Source organism: Salvelinus sp. IW2-2015, unplaced genomic scaffold, assembly GCF_002910315.2.
Source record: "Salvelinus sp. IW2-2015 unplaced genomic scaffold, ASM291031v2 Un_scaffold4272, whole genome shotgun sequence".
NCBI classification, from domain to species: domain Eukaryota; kingdom Metazoa; phylum Chordata; class Actinopteri; order Salmoniformes; family Salmonidae; genus Salvelinus; species Salvelinus sp. IW2-2015.
In genome coordinates, this window is record NW_019945543.1 from 30,077 (window position 1) to 35,306 (window position 5,230).

The following is a 5,230-nucleotide window of genomic DNA, read 5'->3' on the forward strand; positions in this document are numbered from 1 at the left end:
TGTAGAGAGGGGGTAGACGTGTAGAAAGGGGTAGTATGTGAGAGAGGGTAGAGGTGTAGAGAGGGTAGAGGTAGAGAGAGATTTAACAACATCAAAAGAAAGAAATCACAGCTCACCAGTATATGTTGCTGCAGATGAAGTTGAATCCTCTCGTCTCAGACTTGCCGAACCCACTGCCCCCGTCTCTCTGTATGGCCCCCGTGTTCCCACACTGCTCCTTAATGGTGTCTGTAGCCTCCCCGCTGCCCAGTTGTGGTTGTAGCAGGACTCTTTCCTTGACCCCAGAACCAGAAGTCCAGGGTGCAGTTGTACCTCAGGCCCAGCCAGACGAAGGGAGTGGAGGCCTTCTTGGCTCTCTGTTGGACCCAGCTGCTGGATGTTCTGGTTGTGGGCAGACACAGCTCCATGTCCAGGTCTCTCAGTGCCACAGGGCTTCTGACCACGTTCTTGTTCTCTGAGACCAGGACCAGTCATCTGGAGGAAAGAAGAGGGGCAACAGAGACTCTGATAATTGTTATTTAAGTTCATTATCTAAGACCTACGCCTTGTACATTAATGTCAGTCCTTCTCATCACAACGTTACGGTAAAACCAAATGTTAAACGTAAGTCATATTAGAAATTTAAAGTGTTTGGTCAAAGGCTCACCGTCATAGCAGATAAAATTAGAGGTGGTGTACAATCCTGATATTTCACTTCTCAGAAGGGAAGTAGAACTTCACCACAGAAACTCTCCGTCCTGATAACTCCCATCTGCCATGTTTCCTTGAATGTTTCCCAGCTCTTGAAAGAGAACCACTCTGGTCGGACCACCTGCCAGACGCCAAGAGAATTTATTCAGCCAATCCACACTCTGTAGATATCCAGTGACGTAGGTAAGATAGTCTTGATGGCGTCCATTCTCTGTTGTGTTCCTCACACTGGCCAGGTCTTGTGGTGTGCTGACAATAGCTGTGAGCTCACTCCAAGACTTAGTACATGATGAGAAGTACTTATTGGTCGCATTTTTGTCTATTTGGAAAAAAATAAAGATTTAATAAAATACAAATACAGATTAATGTCTGTAAATATAATTTTTTTTAAATAAATAAAATATGAATCTATCTTATCTGAATAAAATGATTTGGTATATGACAACATCGTTGATTGATGAGGAAATGGCAGGGGAACTCACCATTCATAGCAGACAAAATGAAATCTTTCCACAGTCGTAATTTTGCCAAGGCATTTGCAACATATACACACATAACCTTTGGGATCATTATTTGGTATTGAGATCCCAAACCCGTTCCCTCTAAACTCTCTGTCTCCCAGAGACCACCTCCAGACGTTGTTATAAGCCCTATCCAGGCTGATTCTATCACTCATCTGCCATGTGTTGTTGAGTATTCATATCTGCCATGTCTCATCTATGGTGGCCAGGTCAGTGTAGTTCTTTGTGCAGATACTCTGAGCTTCAGTCCAGACTTAGTCAAGTCACAAAGTGGAACTGATGAGGGAAGGATGAGGGAGGATGGACATCCTGTGTTGAGAACAAACCACATTATGAGAGAGAGGACAGCCTGTGGAGAACAACCAACATTATGAGGGGAGGATGGACAGCCCTGTGAGAACAAACCAACTATGAGGGAGGATGACAGCCCTGTGGAGAACAGACCCCTTAAGGGAAACACTGGAAAAACACTATGAGAGGAGGATGGACAGCCCTTTGGAGAACAAACCAACATTATGGGGAGGAGGAGCCCGAAGACACCCTATAGGAGATGGAGCCGGAGAACAAACCAACATTATGAGGGAGGATGGACAGCCCTGTGGAGAACAAACCAACATTAGAGGGAGGATGGACAGCCTGTGGAGAACAACCAACATTATAGAGAGGATGACGAGCCCTGTGGAGAACAAACCAACATTATGAGGGGAGATGGGACAGCCTGTGGAGAACAAACCAACATTAGAGGAGAGGATGGACAGCCCTGTGAGAACAAACCAACATTTATGAGAGGAGGATGCGACAGCCCTGTGGAAGAACAGACCAACATTATGAGAGGAGGATGGACAGCCCTGTGGAGAACAAAACCAACATTATGAGAGGAAGATGGACAGCCCTGTGGAGAACAAACCAACATTATGAGGGAAGGATGGACAGCCCTGTGAGAACAAACCAACATTATGAGGGGGAGCGATGACAGCCCTGTGGAGAACAAACCAACATTATGAGGGTGATGGAAACGACAGCCCTGTGGAGAACAAAACCAACATTATGAGGGAGATGGACAGCCCTTGTGGGAGAAACAACACCAACAATTAGAGTGGGAGATGGACAGCCTCGTGGAGAACACGAAACCAAACATATGAGGGAGGATGGACAGCCCTGTGGAGAACAAACCAACATTATAGAGGCAGAGATGAACAGCCCTGTGAGGAGAACAAAAACCAACAGTTATGAGGCGAGGATGGACAGACCCGTCGAGAGAACAAACCAACATTATGAGAGGACAGGACTGGGACACCCGTGGAGAAACAAACCAACATTATTGGGGAATAAGCAGGAAGGATGGACCCTGGGAGAACAAACCAACATATAAGAAGTGGAGAGATGAGCGACACCCTGTAGAATAAACCAACTATTATGAAGGGCGAGGATGGACAGCCCTGTAAGGAGAGAACAAACCAAGATCATGATGATTGGAGGGAATATGAAGACGTCCCTGCTGGAAACAAACCAACAGTATGAGGAGAGATGGACAGGCCTGTGGAGAACAAACCCAACATATGAGAGAAGGAATGGACACGCCGGCTGTGAGAACAGAACCAAACATTAAATGAGAAGTGCCAAATAAAAAAACACCCACAAACCACAGAACACAAACATACGAATAACACTTACCTAGAAAACAGGGGAAAGGGAAGGAGAACACAGAGCGTTGGTACTCCATCCCCCTGGAGTTGAGAAGGCGAGAAAACAAGATGCTTACAACTACCTCTACCAACAACCATGGGTCTCGACATGAACTACAGATGTTAACTAGAACATACTACCAACAACAACATGTAACATGGCTACAGATGCTTAGAGCACTTCTTAGACTAGGAGGGTGCAGAGTTTATTTTTATTTATTTTTTATGAAACGTTCCCAAGGTAAACGGACTATTTCTCAAAGGTCCAGATACGTATAGAATATGCATATAATTTACAGATTAGGATAGAAAACACTCCAAAGTTCCAAAACTGTCAAAATATTGTCTGTGAGTATATGAACAAAGAGCTGATTTTGCAGGCGAAAACCTGAGGAAAGCTAACCCGGAAGTGTTTTTTTATTATTTTTGAACTATCTGTGTTCCTGGCCCTGACTTTCGGTTCTCCATTTAGACCATAAAGTGCGGTATTCATACTCAGATTACCTTCTTCCATAAGGCTTCCTCAGGCTGTGACCTAGTGCGTATTAGAACAATAGGAATTTCACGAGCCTGTTCCCGTATTATTGAAAAAGTGAGAGAGAATTTTCAAAACTATTCAGGTGATGTCCTATTGATTTGTTTTCCTGCGCGCGAGAGGTGGTAGCTCTACATTTTCTTTCTTCTCTGTTTATTGAAGGTTACGGTCCGTTTGAAATATTAATCGATTGAACAACCTGAGGATTGATTAATAAAAAATCATTTTGACATGTTCTACGAACATACGGGATACTTTTTGTGGAATTTTCGTCGAACGGACGAGGCTGTGTTTCTCCGAACATTAAGCGCGCAAACACCAAAATTGCGTTTTTTGTTAAAAAGAAATATATATATCGTAACAAAAGAATAACAGTTATTGTGTAACTGGGCCAGTCTCGATGAGCTGCAAATATTCCGAAGATGATCACAACAGGTAACGCGATTCATTTTTATTGCTTTCTGACTTTCCGTGACCAAGCTAACCAAGCCTAATATAAGGGCTAGACTGTCCGTAGCATTGAAACCGCATGAAGCACTCACAAAGGAAGCTTGAAATTTCTTGTCGCTGTAAGCATATTTTCAAAATCTGACCACGATAGGTGGTATTAACAACAAGCTAAACTGTGGTTTTGGTATATTTCCAAATCTCTCTCCCCCCACCTCTACCCCTCTCTACACCTCTACCCCTCTCTCTCTCCCTTTACCTACCCCTCTCTCMCTTCACCTCTCTGATGGTGAGATTTTGAGTCAGGGGACAGTGGGTCGACTAAGCGATTCAACTCAGTCTGCAGCAACAGTGATGGTGAGATTTGATCTCTTTGGATGCTGTCTTTTTGAGTTATTATTAAAATAAATTACATTTTACTTTGTCATTTTTCTAGCTCATACTCTGTCTCCTATCATATCTTTTTCCTGATTATCTCTCTATGTGTCTTTGATATGGACATACATTTGACAGGGGGTCAGGAAGTGCAGCTCTGTTTCCACCTAATTTTGTGGGCAGTAGCTTGTCTTCTCTTCAGACCAAAGTCTGCCTATGGTGGCCGCTCTCAATAGCCAGGCTATGCTCACTGAGTCTGTACATAATCAAAGCTTTCCTTAATTCTTAGGTCAGTCACAGTAAGCAGGTATTCTGCCACTGTGTACTCTCTGTTTAGGGACAAATATCATTCTAGTTTGCTCTGCTATTTGGTAAATTCTTTCCAATGTGTCAAGTAATTATCTTTTAGTTTTCTCATGATTTGATTGGGTCTAATTGTGTCCTGGGGCTCCTTGGGGTCTTTTTGTGCTTGCTTAGGGAACCAGCTTGCTTAGGGAACTCTTGTCTAGGTTAATTTCATTGTAAGTGATGGCTTTGTTTTATGTTGTACACTGAGGGTGTTATTGCATAATTCTACATACAGTCTCAATTTGGTGGTTGTCTCATTTTGTGAGTTCTTGGTTGGTGAGGGGACCCCAGACCAGCATAAGGACAATGGATTTTATAACTGATTCTAGTATTTTTAGCCAGATTGGGATGTCAAATTGTATGTTCCTTTTGATGACGTAGAAGGCCATTCTTGCCTCTCATATCATCCACATCTTTGTAGAAGTTACCTGTGTTGATGATGTTCAGGCTGAGGTAGGTATCGTTTTCTGCGCTCTAGAGCAACGGTGTCTAGATGGAATTTGTATTTGTGGGCCTTTTTTGGAATATTATTATTTTTGTCTTTCTGAGATTTACTGTCGGGTCCCAGGTCTGTCAGGTCMCAGGTCTGTCAGGGCCCAGGTCTGTCAGGTCACAGGTCTGTCAGGGCC